At 40.2% G+C, this 18,482-nt stretch overlaps 1 long non-coding RNA gene across 2 annotated transcripts in view; it reads right to left on the reverse strand.

Moving 5' to 3' along the window:
* LOC147361285 (uncharacterized) overlaps nucleotides 1–18,482 on the reverse strand; it is a 162,307-nt gene that overhangs the window by 106,160 nt on the left and 37,665 nt on the right. The window contains exon 1 of one of the 2 annotated variants that reach the window (XR_015140014.1): nucleotides 11,669–11,777. The exons of the other annotated variant lie outside the window; for it this stretch is intronic. This is a non-coding gene — a long non-coding RNA (uncharacterized LOC147361285). Of the gene's footprint in view, nucleotides 1–11,668; nucleotides 11,778–18,482 lie in introns of those variants that run through there. 2 annotated transcript variants of the gene reach the window in all.

Below are 18,482 nucleotides of genomic sequence, written 5' to 3' on the forward strand. Positions count from 1 at the left end.
ATTGAACACCTTACTTGAACTCCTTACTTGAACACCTTACTTGAACTCTCCATCTCAGTTTCCTCATCTGTAAAATAGACAGATAATGCCTATGGTGAAGAGTCACGTGATAAGCCCTAATAAGTAATAGATGCTCAATAAATATAGCTAATATTCTCCAAATCACAAATGCTGTTATCCAGCTCCAAGCCTTTCCTGGGGTTCAAGTTCTAAAACTCCAAACATGTTCCTTACATCTCCCATTCCTCGTTTACATCTCCCATTCCCCACATTCTTGTCATAGAGACTGGTTTTTGGCACATATATGTTGCTTTAATCAGTTAAAAAAGGCTGGGGCCTGCCAAGGAGCTGAGTATTGAAGGAGAGTCACCTCCATGGCCTTAGTTTGAGGCATCAAGCTCTACATGAGCATGCTACAGGGAAATAATGCTGGTATTCACCTCTCCCAAATGATGCTATGAGAACTAAGAGAATTATACATGGTTGCCGCAACATGGATGGACCTATCATACTAAGTGAAGTAAGTCACACAGAGAAAGACAAATATCCTATGATATCACTCATATGTAGAATTTTTGTAAAATGATACAAATGAACTTAATTACAAAACAGAAACAGACTCACAGACATTAAAAATAAATTTACAGTTACCAAAGGAGAAAGGGCAGAGGGATTAATTAGAAGCCTGCAATTAACAGATACACACTACTACTTATAAGGAAGCAAAAAGGTCCAACTGTATAGCACAGGGAACACTAGTCAATATCATGTAATAACCGATAATGGAAAAGAATCAGAAATAGAATCTATGTGTGTGTGTATATATATATATACACACACACATATATATGTCTAAAACTGAATCAGGTTTCTGTACACCAGAAACACAACATTATAAATCAACTATACTTCAATTTTTTAAAAAAGATAATTACACGTGGTCTAACTCTATAGAAAGCTACAGTTGTGTCTTCTTGGACTATCTCTTGTCCTTAGACATGAGAAAAGGAATTTGCATACTTCAAACTCAGTTGAGCCACAGAAAAGTCACCTTCATTACCATGCCTATGCTTTATAATCATTATGTTTAATCCTATTTATTTAATGATTATAAAATTTTGATTTATGAATTATACATTCATTTAAATAATTACTTAGTGTTTTATTATCTAAGTGCCTCCAAGAGATCAGGAACAATGTCTGGGTCTAGTCACTATTGTAACTGTTAGCATAATTCCTGATTTAGAATAAGTTTAAAAAACAATTATGACTGTAGGAATGAATATTTAATAGAAGAAACTCTGTAAGAGGATCCCTAAAGTCCCTTTTGTTCTGTAAATAAGGGGAAAATTATATTTCCTCATGCCCTCCTTCATGTAAAATGGAAGAATGCCTTTAGAACAAATACAAAAGAATATTTGAGGAGGAAACTATCTCAGTCCCTGAAGTATCAAGATAACACACGAAAGAACTTTTGAGGAAAAATTGGCTATTTTAACTTGACAAGAGTGAATTTGGCAAAGCTAGAAAGTATATACAAGTATGCACTTGAAGACCAAGGTAGGATCATGTACAGGTAAGACCATTACTTTGGACTATCTGGTCTCAATCAGAAATAAGAGAAAATTCAATTCTTCATATATTGAAATAAGTTTGGGAGCTTCCAGAAAAGTAGTTGGGAAACAGAAGAATTCTGTAGAAGAAATTGACCCCTATATATGAGATGTCTCTGATGCAGAGGGCATCTTGAAGTAATACACATTTTTGATGACACTTCTGCAACACTTAGTAAATCTGATCTTTCCTTTCATCTGTCATTATGCAGAATCACATGGCCTAGAAAGCAGCTAACACATTGCAACCAAACTTCACAATTGTGGGCTGGGAACTTGTGCTGTCTCAGATTGATTAGTGATATTATCAGTGTTTAAACCCATTTCCTGTCACCTCGGAGGATGTCAGTTACTTGACAGGAAGTCATACAGCAGGGCTGCCAGTGCAGTTGTTTAAACTTGTCAGTGAGTAGAGTGGTGGCCAGCTTTACTCTGGTCTAAAGCTTTTGCTTTTGGAGAAGGAAATGGCAACCCACTCTAGTGTTCTTGCCTGGAGAATCCCTGGGACGCGGGAGCCTGATGGGCTGCCGTCTATGGGGTCTCACAGAGTCAGACACGACTGAAACGACTTAACAACAACAACAAATAGCCCTGCATTAAAAAAAAAAAAATACTCCTGGCCCTTTCCAGGGAAAAGAGAGACTTAGAGCAGCGGGCCTCAAATTCTGGCATGCACCAGAATCACGTGCAGGGCTCTTTAAAATCTTGACTGCTGGGCCCCATCCCCAGAGGCTCTAATTCCATAGGTTTGGGGGAATGGCCCAAGAATGTGCATGGATCACTCTTTGAGAACCACCCAGCTTAGAAGAATTACAAAACATTTCTAAGAACCCAACCCTTCAAAGAGTTCACTTACATTCTGAAGCCTCTTCCGTTAACTTGCCTGCTCATAACCTGGGATGTGCTGAACTTGGCTCCTGCTGGGTCACGAGAGCCAACTGTCATCATATCCTCCCAAGTTCACATTCATAGACGTCACATTGTGTCTCTGATGACAGAATTCACACCATGGAAACTGGCAAACACTACAAACCGGGGTGTGTTTTTTTCACACAATAAGCCACGTATTAAACCACCAGTATATGACGCTCAAGACAAAGCACACAGATTTCTCTGCTCATTCCCCATCCTCTCAGAAGACTTAATCAGTATCCAAGGACATGTGGTTACTGCGTGGCCAAAACAGTGACAGGTTTCTAATACCACATTCTCAATTGCATCTCTTTTTTTTCTTCAGTTTTTCTTTAAAAAGGAAAGTAATCAATTTCAATGTAAAATTATTATTCCCCTGGAAATCACATGGACATGATCAGCCCCATGTATCCACAGAGGGAGTGGCAAGCCTCTATATGAAGTCATCTCATGTATCCTTTGCTTTCCTTTATATTTCTAACAAATATTTTTGAGCCCCTGCTCTCTGCTAGGCACTAGATTAGGCAAAGGGGAGAAGACAGTGATCAGCTGTAGTTTTGTAAAGAAGTCTCTCACGAAAGAGAGAGACTTGAGGGAAAATAATTCCAAATTTTCAGATGAATGAAAATTGAAAGAAAACAAACCTTTATCTGAGGATTCTGATTAGGGATTAGAGTTTAATGGGTAATACATTCATATATGTGGTACAAAATTCTAAAGGTACAAAAGAACATACAGTAAAATATACATCTCACTCCCATTTTTGTCTTCCAAGCACCCAGATCCCCTCTTCTGGAAGAAAAAGCTACTTTCATTCTGTGTGTGTATACTTAAAGATTTTTTTAACTTTTTTTTTTTTTAACTTTACATAATTGTATTAGTTTTGCCAAATATCAAAATGAATCCGCCACAGGTATACATGTGTTCCCCATCCTGAACCCTCCTCCCTCCCCCCTCCCCATACCATCCCTCTGGGTCGTCCCAGTGCTCTAGCCCCAAGCATCCAGTATCGTGCATCGAACCTGGACTGGCATCTCATTTCATACATGATATTTTACATGTTTCAATGCCATTCTCCCAAATCTTCCCACCCTCTCCCTCTCCCACAGAGTCCATAAAACTGTTCTATACATCAGTGTCTCTTTTGCTGTCTCGTACACAGGGTTATTGTTACCATCTTTCTAAATTCCATATATATGCATTAGTATACTGTATTGGTGTTTTTACTTCTGGCTTACTTCACTCTGTATAATAGGCTCCAGTTTCATCCACCTCATTAGAACTGATTCAAATGTATTCTTTTTAATGGCTGAGTAATACTCCATTGTGTATATGTACCATAGATTTCTTATCCATTCATCTGCTGATGGACATCTAGGTTGCTTCCATGTCCTGGCTATTATAAACAGTGCTGCGATGAACATTGGGGTACACGTGTCTCTTTCCCTTCTGGTTTCCTCAGTGTGTATGCCCAGCAGTGGGACTGCTGGATCATAACGCAGTTCTATTTCCAGTTTTTTAAGGAATCTCCACACTGGTCTCCATAGTGGCTGTACTAGTTTGCATTGCCACCAACAGTGTAAGAGGGTTCCCTTTTCTCCACACCCTCTCCAGCATTTATTGCTTGTAGACTTTTGGATCGCGGCCATTCTAACTGGTGTGAAATGGTACCTCACTGTGGTTTTGATTTGCATTTCTCTGATAATGAGTGATGTTGAGCATCTTTTCATGTGTTTGTTAGCCATCTGTATGTCTTCTTTGGAGAAATGTCTATTTAGTTCTTTGGCCCATTTTTTTGATTGGGTCATTTATTTTTCTGGAGTTGAGCTGTAGGAGTTATGCACATACAAACAAATACATTATTTCCTTTTTTTACACTGATAGCTCATAATACAAACTTTTCTGTACCCTGAATTTCTTTTCACAGCAATACATCTTAGATAGCATTCCATAGCAGTGCATAAATATCTGCCTCATCCTTTTAAACTACTGCATAATACCTTGTGATGTAGCATAATATATTTGCTACATAGACTAGCATAACTAATATATATAATATACTAGTCCCTTATTGATGGGCATCTAGAATAATTTCTAACCTTTTTAACTTATAAACATTGCCACAACAAATAACTTTGTGCATTGAACAATTCATTCATAAGTGGGTATTTCTGTAGGATAAATTTCAAGAAGTAGAATTCTAGGTCAAACAACTTGCCATTTTAGTAGCTAGTACCAAACTGTGCCCCCAAAGTACCAATTTATTATGGTCATTAATGATTTATGAGAGTTCCCTTTTCTTCACAACTTTTCAAAGAAGTAAATAATCAAACATTTAGATGTTTGCTAATCTGGGATGTGAAAACTATCTTATAGTTTAATATGTACCTTTATTATTATAGTATGTATACCTAATATACATCTTTATTATTATAAGGCTGAGGGGCTATTTATAAATGCAGGATAGATTTAATTAATGTGTTTCTTAGAGAACTATCTGATATCTTTAGTTCATTTTTCTATGAGTATTTGGCCTATCCTTACTGATATGTATGCACTCTTTGTATATTATAGAAAGTCCCCTTTATCTGATTTAAACAGAAATTTTTTCCAAATGGCTATTATAAGTTAACCAGTTGTCCACAGGAATTTTCTTAGCAAGGAACTACCCGCTATACTTAAACACATTTGAAATGAGTTTTCAGAAGCCACTGATAATAATAAAAGTGTTTGTTTCCATTCAAACAATAGTTCTCTAAAATTGTGACTAGAGCAAACGCTCTTGACCAGAGAACTTGACATTCATGTGTAGAATCTCACTTTTGAACTAATAAGGAAAAGAATCTCAGAATGCTAGACCATGAAAGGAGACAGAGAGGGATCAGCTATGGCCCACTGTCTCCGGAGTGTCAGAGTAGATTGCTAGGATGGTCTTGGGAAGCTTTCTCACTTGTTTATTTTCAAAGGTCTTCAAGAGCCCTTTCTAGGTCTAGGAAATCCTAGATAAGAGCAGACAGGGTTAGAGACACTGACTCCACTAGCCAAGGTGGCGGGGGCGGGGATCACGGGAGTCTTTACAAACACTGCCTACCCCATCCCCCAACGCTGTCGTATCAAAGACATCTGCAAACTGGAAAAGCAGACAGCGTGAATCGTCTCCACACAGGTCCCTGGATATCTGGGCTTAGTTTTGATGACAGCTTTCCCTATGTCTCTCACAAATAAGTAAACCCCTGCTTCAGCCCAGGCTTGCCAGTTCGAGCTAATGCCAGTGCTGTGCGGGCTGCTCCTCCTTCCAAACTAAGGTTTTCTTAAGCACTGTTTTCAGGAGGTGGGGGTTGCTCTTGTTTTATTTCTGATAATCAAATTTTACAAAGACTTTTGGCTAAGAAAACACCATATAAGCCTCTAAATCCTAAGGAGGCTCAGTAGAAGTTTTAAGAAGAGAAGATAAAGCTCTCAACAGGCGCCGATGTCCCGGGGCTCAGATCTTCAGCTCAGCATGAAATCCACACTTCAGGGGACTAAAAAGTGGAACTCTCGGTCTCTCTGGAAAGTGGTCATGAGACGTCTTCTGGCAAAACTGGCAATTAAAGCCCTAGCTGCTATGAAGAACAGCTAAAAGTACACTCACTGATCTACAATTTCATGGTCCTCCTTGTGCCCTGCCACAAAGCAGCATCCTCAACAACGCAGATGGAAATGAATGCAGGCTAAGCTTATGACGTGCCAGAGCCAAGACATAAAAGAAGCGCTTGGCAGCCCAAAGGCAAGCATAACTCTCAGTTTCATGAAGACATCATTGTGCTTCTTGCTTTTTTCTCATCTCCTGTGATTCCTCCCACAGAGCACACAGTAGGTGTTCAATGGGCCTTCCTACAAAATTCTCCAAATGGTTCCAGGAATATTTCCCTCTGTCCCACACTCCCAGCCATGTCCTAGAACTCCTTGCATCCCATTAGTTAACATACCCTCTAAGAAGTCATCCTGGCTCTTTATTTCAGTCCTCACTGATCTTTCTCTGTGTTCTCCCCACTTTTTGGACCAGGGTCTGAACCAATTCAGCAGTTAATATAGCTCACTCTGTAGAACTGACTTCTTTTTATGTGTGTGTATCTCGACATCACAACTATATAAGAAGTTCTTTGAGTAAAAGAATATTTATATTCCTATGTTCCTAGCAGCAGGTAGGAAAAAAAATCTGTTTTTGCTTTTTCTGCTGTAGCTTTCTAATGATGTTTCCTCTGTCTGAAACATCTCCTACACTCATCTTTATCTCTCAGGCCTCAGCTGAGGGATATGTTCCATTAGGAGACCATGTATTTATCTCTGTATGGTTGTTATTCAGTTGGTAAGTTATGTCTGACTGTTTGCAACCCCATGGACTGCAGCATGGTAGGCCTCCCTGTCCACCACCACCTCCCTGAGTCTGCCCAAGTTCAAGTCCATTGAACCATCTAAACATCTCTTCCTCTGCCACCATCAAACCATCTACCCATTTCTTCCTCTGCTTCCTCTTCTCCAATGAGTTGGCTCTTCACATCAGATGGCCTGGAGCTTCATCTTTAGCATCAGTCCTTCCAATGAATATTCAGGGTTGATTTCCTTCAAATATTGATTTCCTTTAAGATTGACTGGTTTGAGCTCCTTGGAATTCAAGGGACTCTCAGGAGTCTTCTCTAGCACCACAATTCGAAAGCATCAATTCTTTGGTGCTCAGCGTTTTTTATGATCCAACCCTCATATCCATACATGAGCACTGGAAAAACCATACCTTTGACTATATGGAGCTTTGTCAGCAAAGTGATATCTCTGCTTTTTAATATGCTGTCTAGGTTTGTCATAGCTTTCCCTCCAAGAAGCAAGCATCTTCTAATTTCATTGGCTGCAGTCACCATCTGCAGCAATTTTGGAGCCCAAAAAAAGAAAATCGGCACTGCCTCTACTTTCCCCCCTTCCTATCTTTATGACTATATGGTAATTGCTGCCACCGTGATTGGACTATTGCTGTATCAAATACCCCCTAAAACTCAGTGGCTTCACACATGAGTTCCTGAGCTATGCCCAGCAATGCTTGCATATGCATCTGTGGTCGGCTCTGTGGGCACTAACTGGTCCAGGATGATCTTAACTGGGCTGACTTGGCTCTGAGCCATGTGTCTGTGGTTTCCCTCCTCCAGCAGGCTAGCTTGAACTTGTTCACAAAGCATCTGGGCCAGGATCTGAGAGCAAAAGGGGGCAGGGAGAGACAAGGCCTCTTGAGGTCTAGGCTGAGAAATGGAACGAGGTCACTCTCGCCACATTCTATTTGTCAAATTAGTATTCTTTCCTGGAGAATCCCCATGGACAGAGGAGCCTGGCAGGCTACAGTCCATGGGGTCATAAAGAGTCAGACCTGACAGAGCAAGTAAGCACAGCGTAGGATGTTGGTCAAATCAAGTCACATGGCTAGCCCAGATTTAAGAGTGAGGAAGTAGACTCCTCTTCATAAGAGCTTCTGCAACATAATATGACAAAGGAGTGTGGTACAGAGAGAAGTGAAGAAGTGGGGCTATATTTACATTCAATCTTCATGGTCTCCCCCACCTGACTTTGAACTTAAGAACTGGTAATATGTTCTGTTCACTGGTATTTTTCCAGCCCCCAGGACAAAACTGATACAGAGAAGTCTTATTTGTTAGATGAATATATAAATTAATTAACTACCAGTGCTGAAAGGAAAGAAAAGGAGGAATGAAAACTCGTGACTGAGCATCTATGAACAGTTCAATGTTCTATGTAATCCTCTTAATATATTTCATTGGTTCCAGAAGCAGAGTCTTGGGACTACTGGACCATTGGTATTGTCTTCTTTTAACCCTGGCTTAAAATTTGCCAGAGACTATTCTAAGGGCTTTCAATGGATCAGTCAATAAATTGTTACACAAACATTAGGAGGTAGAGATTGCTTTTGTCACTATGTCCCAATTTATATAGCCTTGGAGAAGGAAATGGCAACCTGCTCCAGTATTCTTGCCTGGAGAGTCCCATGGACAGAAGGATCTGGTGAGCTACAGTTCATAGGGTCGCAAAGCACTGGACACAACTGAAGTGACTTAGCACGCATGCTAAATTTATAGACGAGGAAACACAGACAGCGGTAAGCAACTACCATGATCTCATGGCTCAAAAAAGCAGAGATGGGGTTTGGAGCCATCTAGTCTGGTTCCAGAGTCAACTTTCTCAGATACTACATTGCAATGTGTCTCAAGACATGTGATTCATACCACGATTTCCCATCTTGGCTACTGGACAAGCTCCTACCTCATGAGAGTTGTCCAAAACAGTGGCCCCATGAGACTGTTTAGATTTAAATTAATTAAAATTTAGTGTAAGTAAAGGTTTACTCCCTCAGTCACATGAGCCACAGTTCAAGGGCTCAACAGTCCCAAGCAGCTAGTGTCTACTGACGAGGACAATGCAGGGGACACCCCCATCATCACCAAAAGCTCTACTTGGATGGCACTGCTCAGGAGCGTTCCACAGTCACAAAGAGAAACAAACTTGAAGAAAGAAGAAGCAATTAAGATCAAGGTAGGATGTACTGTCATAAGGGTGTTTACCAGCTCTGTGGGAAATTGGCATCTTGAGTCCAAGGGGTCTTGTAAGTAAATATGAGCATGTGGGGGCTGTAGAAACACCATAAGCAGTTTCTCTAATGAGAATCATGTGAGCCTGCTAGTGCACTAAAATGCAGATTTCATACAGCTGCAAAAGGCAACAAGCTTTCCTGAACCTATACAATTTGATGTCTTAATAGTCCTCTACCCTTATTCTCAATTTTCTCAAATGTCAACTATATATATCCAAGGTAGAAAAGTATACATTTTCTGTAGCAAATGCTACACGGGGAGGCAGGGAGGGGAGGTGGGAGCAGGTGAGGTGCAGAACATAGAAAAGACCAGTGAGAAACTTTCTCTAGGTAAGGAGTAGGACTACCCTGAGGGCAAAGAACATCTGACTTATAGAATTACAGACCTGGCCAACCACTCTTGTTTCTTTAAATTTCATATTTTAAATAATTCTAAACAGCTGAGGGAATTTTAGCTGTGCTTTAAACATACTGCTGTTTCTCTTAACTCATCTGTTTTATACTTCATTATTTAAACTTTATGGCCTGCTCTGCCAATTTGATGAGGGTCCTGAAAGCCTACCTTGCACTGAAAGCTGATAACAATCGAAACTCAGAAGGTTGCTTTTCTTTGCACTTCTATTTACAACTTTCCCCAACATTCCAAGAGCAAGCACCACCTAGCCAATAGATGACTCTGCCTCAGCATTTTCTAAACTATTGAGGAATTACAGTGAGAGCCCATGAGGCCATCCTTGAAGAGAATCCTTTTTGTGTTTCAAAAATCAATCCTTCATGTTTTGAAAAAATGAAGAAAAATCAGTACAAAGGACATGCTGTAGCATAGGGATTGACTTCAATGTTACCCTCCTTTATTATAAAGCCTGTTAAAAAGTGCCCTATTTCTATGGTTTGCAAAAACATGAAGAGTTTTCAACAAATAAATCTCTACCTACTAATGGCGATAGGTTAATAATCTCGGGTATTCCATTTCAGGAATTCAGTCCATCCCATGCCTTTCCACTTCCTCATAGATCATCATTAGACCTGAATTCATATGGCAAGAATGTAAAATCTCTTTGGAAAAAAGAATGGAATCTGTGCAGGAAGATGCACTACTAATTTTAAGACACTGCTCAAAAGCACTTTAGCAGGTTTAGGAAGTTTCTGCAGTTAGATTCCCCACCTTTCCCACCAGGATGGTCATTTAATGCCTGTCATATTTTCCTAAACACTATAAGCCCTGTACACCCAGACACATCTACAATCTTAGCTTTATCAGCAAAGCTTGAAAGGAATATGATCAGTGGCAAAGATTAAGGGGGCTTTGCAAACAGAGGAAGGCATATTCCATGTTAATCGCTAATCAGTTTCAGCCAATGTGGCACCGTGACAGGGCAGCGGGTCTACCTAACAAGAAGGGGACAAACTTGCTTTTCTGAGGTACAATATGTCTAAACAGAAGAATCACCCAACAACCCCAGGTGACTAATTTCTCTATAAATATATTATTGACATAATAGAGGCCTTTTTAATGGGATTATAACTACCCAGACAGCTGCTCTGCTAGTCAAGGACAACATGGTTGACAAAAAGATTTAAAGGAAAGAATAGAGGAAAATAGCAAATCTCCAGCCAGGCACACTTAAATGACCTCATTGCCTCAAAATAATAGGATCATGTTGCAGATATGAAAGGAAATGCCAATACGCTTAAAGCAATCGCTTTTTGCATGCTCTTCACCATTTCTCTCCCACTGCTAGATGGAAAAGCCCCCACTTCTCTGTGCCAAAAGCGGGCCTTGCAAACCAAAGGCCACATTGTCTGTTATAGTGTTCTTTAAAGGAATTATGCGTGGATTTAAAAGGGCTCTAAAATGGATATGTTCTTTGCCTACACAGCCAGGCAAACTTTTATAATTGATATGAAATTCTTCCAAAGTTTTACTAAAAAAAAAAAAGTAATTCTCTCAGATGCTCAGTTTTCAAGGAAAAGAAAAGCATATAAAGAACTGATCAAGGAAAATAAAACTGTCTTAAAAATCACTTCCACAATTAAATCTCACTTGGATTAAAAAATAAGGGCATTAAATAAAGTGGTAGGATTCTCTTTATTGCTGCTCATTAAAAAAAAAAGGGAACATAAATATGTGATATTGTCTACATTCTTTTAAGATTCATAGAAAAGAGTACAGTTGTTCCCCCTTATCCATGTGGGTATTCCCCAAGACTCCCAGCAGATTCCTGACCCCCTATACAAACTATATTTTTTCCTATATATACATTCCTATGATAAAATTTAACTTCTAAATTAGGCAGAGTAAGAGATTAACAACAAAAATAATAAAATAAAACAATTATAATATGCTGTTAATAATAGTTGTGTGAATGTTGTCCCTCTCTCTCTCTCAAAATATCTTACTGTACTGTAGTCACCTTTCTTGTGATGATGTGAAATGACAAAATGTCTCCATGATGAGATAAAGAGGGGTGAATGATGTAAGTATTGTGACCTACATTAGGCTACTACTGACCTACTGACAATACGTCAGAAGATTGTCATCTGCTTCTGATGATTCTGGGCCAGGGCCGTGGTGCAGGTGGCTGGGTATCAGGAGCAGACGATGTCCATGGGTGGGGATCCTAGGCAGGACAAAACCAGGTGGAAAGATAATGCATCAGGACTCTTAGCACTGAGGGCAAGTTAAAACTTATAAATTGTTTACTTCTGGAAATTTCTATTTCATATTTTGGACTGCTACTGACCACGGGATACAGAAACCTGGGACAGTGAAGTCACAGATAAGGGGTGGGAGGACTACTGCAAGGTATGATCAAAACTCAGTTTTTCTAGTAGTCATGTAACAATGTGAGAGATGGTCCAGAAAGAAGGCTGAGCACCAAAGAATTGATGCTTTGGAATTGTGGTGCTGGAGAAGACTTTTGAGAGTCCCTTGGACTGCAAGGAGATCAAACCTGTCAATCCTAAAGGAAATCAACCCTGAATATTCACTGGAAGGACTGATGTTGAAACTGAAGCTGCAGTACTTTGGCCACCTGATGCAAAGAGCTGACTCACTGAAAAATACCCTGATGCTGGGAACGATTGAAGGCAAAAGAAGGCAGCAGCAGAAGAAAAGATAATTAGATAGCATCACTGACTCAATGGACGTGAGTTTCAGCAAATTCCAGGAGAAAGTGAAAGACAGGGAATTCTGGTGTGCTGTAGTCCATGGGATTGCAAAGAGCTGGACACAACTTAGCAACTAAGAAACAACAACAACTGAAACCTCAAAGACTTGAGAAAACACAGCCAAACTCATGACTTATATTTCTTTGTATTTATTCACAATGGCTAGTGACTTACACACATAAGGCACTGAAACATTCATTTATTAGGTAACAAATTCAATGGAACTTGAGTACATTCCTGCCCTTACATTCTAGTTGAGGCATTAGGACCCCATGGAGCAGAATCTGAGATGGGGATTCTTGAGCATGTGATTTACAAGGGTAAACTCTCAGATGAAACTTGTAAGACAGTGATGGACACAGCACAGGGCAGAGAAAGGAGCTCCAAAAGGATGCAGGATCAGCTGATCCCATGGAGAACTCTGGGTGTGAGAACCATCACCCCACCCAACCACCAATCCTCTTTTTATTCCTCCAAAGTCACTTAAGGTAATAAAGTAATCAAACCTTAATATCTCAAAAGCTAAACAAAATAGCAGTTTAGTTTTGGTTTTGCTCATGTAAGTGATCAATGCAAGTTTTCCTCATCAGGAAGCTCTTCTTTGAGCCCTGATCCAGGGACCTAGGCTCCTTCCATTGTGTTGTTTCACCAGAGTCTTCATACACACAGTCTTCACGGTATAAACAAAAGAGATGGAAAGCCCAAGGTGGAGGCCCCGGGGAGCTTTTCAGGGCCTGAAAGGAGCAGGCATTGCTCCCACCCATATCCTATTGGCCAGAACTCAGTCAATGGCCAAACTGAATTGCAAGGGAGGCTGGGAAATATAGTTCAGTTATGTCAGGAAGAAGCACATTTGAGGAACATCTAGGCAGTCTCTACCCCTGCTCTCTGACTCTGCTCAGAGAAGGCCACAAGAATAGACATGTCTGTGCCAACACAATAGAGGAGACTTCGTTCTGAGCTTTTACGACCACTTACTCACACCATGAAAGGGAATCCATTGTTCACAGACTTCCCCACTGGCCAAGGAGGGAGGGAGAGAGCAGAAGAAGAGGAATGGGGAGGAGAAAGGACCTGGTGTACCTGCATACAGCTGAAACAACACATCTTTCAGCCTTTTAGACACATGGCTAGTGTAGAGCAGGAGTACCTACGCAGGAGTACCTACACTGAGCACCTGAGCCATGGGGCCTGACTTTGATGAGCCCCAAGCTTTTGCAAAAAGCTCAGTGACTCACCCGTCCACTCTATGACACAGTTTCCTCATCTACTGAATGGGACAAAGACGTGGTAATGTCTAGTCGATACCTCACACTGGAATTATCTAGAAAGGGCAAGTAAGAAAACAAAGTCTTGGAGAATTTAAAAGCTATGGCCAGAGTCCCAATAACAAAATAGTGGCATAAGACAAATTCCAGCCCATACTTTTCAGGTCCTACCCTGGGAACCTTCACTGTGCTGCAATACCTCTCACATCAAATGTGAAAGCTTGTAGAGGAGTGTAAATCATGGCCTAAATGTAAGGTTGAATCATTCCTGTTGCACACATTTGGGTTATTGCTTTTCAGAAGGACATTTGGGATCCACAAATAAAAATTCCCCAATCAGCCTACAAGACTAATCATATTGTAAGGCACTGCCAGCTCCCAGAACACCATGATAAAGCCATTAGCTTGTTCACCAGAGAATGATGGAATGTTTACAGGCTGAAGCAACCAAATGACAAGCACTAGGTCCACAATAAAAGCAGAACAAACTGGAAATCTTGCACAGAAGTCCAGAGATATGTTGTCCCAGTGCTTCTCAGCCTAGATACACATTGGCATCACATGGTGAACTTTTTAAAAATGCAGATGCCTGAGCCCCACTCCAGGTGAAGTAAAGCAAAATCTTTAGGGTGGGGCCCAGGCATCAGTGCTTTCTAAGGTTTCCTAAGCAATTCTCAATACTATACATTCAAATATATACTGTATTTGGATCTTCACAGCATTTTGTTGGAGAGTGACAGCCCCCTGAAAGGATGTGGGGGCAGGCACATAAGAGGTCTGAGACAGAAGAAGAGCAGCTGGATATTGATGGTAACAGACACAAGAACCCCTGTGGAAGGCAGAACAAGGCTCTGCCTCCACACTCTTCCTCCTGCCCTGGCTCAGATGGTGGAGTCATTCCTGGAATCATGTCAAGCCTAGAACTTGTTTCTGAGCTCCATCACTAGTATAAGGGGGTTCTTTGGATGGGAAACTGGTGTTTAAGGTAATCACGGATGACAGTGAATGAAAGACAAGTTCACAAGCTAAGATAAGAATAACTCCCACTAACTGAGTGCTTACTATCTCCTAAGCATTGGTCAAAGGGCTTTACTTGCATTAACTTATTTAACCCTTATGACAATACTGTGAAGTACATATTGTGACATCCATTTTATAGCAATAAAAACTGAGACTGAAAACAATGAAATAATCTCCCTCAGCCATCCACGAATAAGTACTACAGCCTGGTTTCAAATCCAGACTACCCACTTTCAAAGCCCTTGCAGTTAACCAAAAATAGTAGCTAAATGGAGGGGCCTACGCAGTGTCTTGACCCCAGTCACCCTTCAGAGTTGGAATCCAACAAACTATGAGAGCAAAAGGTTTAAGACTTGTTTTAGATAAAACTCTCTGAGATTGCAAAGGCCAAATACAGTAAAAATCCATAACATGACAAAAGCAAAAGCAAACTTATAACAGAGTCCTTAAAAAGCCAATTGTAGGTCACACCCTACACAAAGGTTACACAAACCAATGGACTAACCTTATGAGTGAAGAAATCAAAAGGAAGAAAGAATTCAACCTTGAAGCCTGGGAAAAGGAGACCTCAAACACAATAAGTTAAAAATATATATAATTAAAGGCAGAGAAATACTACACAAATGGAGGAAAAACTTGAAACACAAGTCCAAATAAATGAAGAGGAAATAGACAAACTACCTGAAAAAGAATTCAGAATAATGATAGTAAAGATGATGGAAAACCTCAAAAGTAGAATAGAGAAATGCAAGAATCAATTAACAAAGGCCTAGAGTTAAACATACAGAGACAAACACAATTACTGAAATCAAAAATACTCTAGAAGGAATCAATAGCAGAATCTCTGAAGCAGAAGAACATATCAGTGAGCTGGAAGATAAAATGAAATAACTGCCCAAGAGAAGAAAAAAGTAAAAAAAAAAAAAAATGAAAAGAACTGAGAATAGTCTCAGAGACCTCTGGGACAATATTAAACACACTAACATTTGAATTATAGTGGTCCCAGAAGAAGAGAAAAACAAAGGGTATGAGAAAATTTTTGAAGATATTATAGTTGAAAACTTCCCCGACATGGAAGAGGAAATAATCAATCAAGTCCAAGAAGCACAAAGAGTCCCATACAGGATAAACCCAAGGAGAAACATGCCAAGACACATATTGATCAAAATTATATAATCAGGAAATACAAGGGAAGAAAAAGATCTACAAAAGTAAACCCTAACTAATAAGAAAATGCCAATAGATATCAATAATTACTTTAAATGTAAATGGATTAAATGCTCCAACCAAAAGATACAGAATGACTGAATGGATACAAAAACAAGACCCATATATATGCTGTCTACAAGAAACCCACTTCAGGTCTAAAGACACATACAGACTGAAAGTGAGAGGATGGGAAAATATATTCATGAAAATGGAAATCAAAAGAAAGCTGGACTAGCAATCCTCATATTGGACAAAATAGACCTTAAAATAAAGAATATTATGAGAGATAAGAAAGGACACTACATGATCAAGGGACCCATTCAAGAGAAAGACATAACGATCGTCAATATCTAGGCAGCCAACATAGGAGCACCTCAATACACAAGACAAACACTAACAGACATAAAAGGAGAAACTGATACTAACATAATAGTAGGAGACTTTAACACCCCACTTATACCAATGGACAGATCAAAACAGAAAATTAATGAGGAAATACAAGTTTTAAATGATACATTAGACAACATGGATCTCATTGATATCTTCAGGATATTCCATCCAAATGCAGAAGAACACACCTTCTTCTCAAGTGTTCATGGAACATTATCCAGGATAGACCACATCTTGGGTCACATATCAAACCTCAGTAAATTCAAGATAATTGAAATAATATCAAGCATCTTTTCTGACCACAGTGCTATGAGACCAAATACTAATTACAAGAAAAAACAGTAAAAAACACAAATACATGGAGATTAAACAATATATTTCTACATAAGGAACAGATTGCTAAAGAAATCAAAAGAGAAATCAAAAAATTCCTAGAAACAAATGACAATGAAAACACAACTCAAAATCTATGGGATGAAGCAAAAGCAGTTCTAAGAGAGGTTTATAGCAACACAATCCAATCTCAAGAAACAAGAAAAACGGAGGAGCCAAGATGGCGGAGGAATAGGACAGGGAGAACACTTTCTCCCCCACAAATTCATCAAAAGAGCAGTTAAACACCGAGTAAATTCCACAAAACAACTTCTGAATGCTGGCAGAGGACATCAGGCACCCAGAAAAGCAACCCAAGTCTTCAAAAGGAGGTAAAAAAAAAATATAAAAGACAAAAGAGACAAAACAGGGAGGGATGGAGTTCCGTCCCGGGAAAGGAGTCTTAAAAAGAGAGAAGCTTCCAAACACCAGGAAACCTCACTGCCGAATCTGTGCTGAGCTTTGGAAGCACAGAGGGCAACATAACAGGGAGAAAAAATAAATAAACAATTAAAACCCACAGATTGCGAGCCCTACGGTAACTCCCCCAGCAGAGAAACAGCGCAGACGCGTGCACACGCCATTAGCAAGTGGGGGCTGGGCAGGGAGGCGCGGCACGGGCTGCATTGCTTAGAGTAAGGACCTGGCCTGAATACCCTGAGCGTTATCTGAGCGAAATAATTTGGGCTAGCAAATCAGACTGTGGGATATTTACCACGCGAAAAGCCTGCCCTAACCTAAGACACCACCAGGCCGGTGCACAGAACAAAGGACTGAACAGAGATAGCCGGCTGCAGACCTTCCCCCTCCCGTGACAGGCAGCCAGAACCAGAAGGGGGCAATCGCAGCCCCAGAGAGACATTATCCATAAAACTGTAAGCAGGCTTCTTTGCTAACTAAAACTTAGGGGTCTGGACGGTCAACATCTGCCTGAGAAGGTGCGCCGGTTGTACACCTAGATAACCGAGCTGCGGGAAGGCGATAAGTCGCAGCAATCGCGCTCTCCAAACACCTCATCACCTGAGCTGCTTGGACCCGGGAAGGGCACAAAACACAGGCCCAACCGAGTCTGCGCCTCTGAGGACTACCAGAGTGCCTGAACCTGAGCGGCTTGGACCTCGGAGGTCCAGGCAGCCCAGGGCTGGCCACGGATTGTTCCCGGCGGAGCAACCTAGAGCCTGAGCAGTGTGGGCAGGGAGGCTACACGCGCCGTGAGCCGGGGCAGATCCAGTGTGGCTGAGGCACTGCGAGCGCACGCCAGTGTTATTTGTTTGCAGCATCCCTCCCTCCCTCCCCACAGCGTGACTGAACAAGTGAGCCTAAAAAAAAAAAGTGTCCTCCACCATCCCTTTTGTGTAAGGGTGGAAACCAGACACTGAAGAGACCAGCAAACAGAAGAAGCTATAACAGAGGGAACTGCCTTGGAAGCTGCGGGCAATAGATTAAAACCCTGTGGTTACTACCGACTACAAAGGAAGGGGCCTATAGATCTTGAGAAATATAAGTTGGACCAAGGAACTAGCCAAAAATGAACTGAACCCACAATACTCACAACAAAACCAGAGAAAGTCCTAGATATATTTTTACTGTTTTTGCGATCATTCTTTCTTTTATTTTTTAATTTTTTAAAAAAATTTTAAGTCCTTTATTATTCCTTTAATTTTCACTTTTATAACCTAGTACTTTCCAAAAAAAAAGACCCTATTTTTTTTTCAGCAAACTTCATATATATATATTTTATAATTTTTTGACCTTTTTTTTTTTTTCTTTTTTCTTCTTTTATTTAACATTGTATTTTTGAAATTCCAAACTCTACTCTAGATTTTTAATTTTAGCTTTTTGGTATTTGTTATCAATTTTGTACCTATAGTTTTGTTTTTTTTTTTTTTTTATAAT

This window comes from Bos grunniens, chromosome 13, assembly GCF_055505025.1.
Source record: "Bos grunniens cultivar Pamir isolate PY7600 chromosome 13, Bosgru_T2T1.0, whole genome shotgun sequence".
Classification (NCBI taxonomy): domain Eukaryota; kingdom Metazoa; phylum Chordata; class Mammalia; order Artiodactyla; family Bovidae; genus Bos; species Bos grunniens.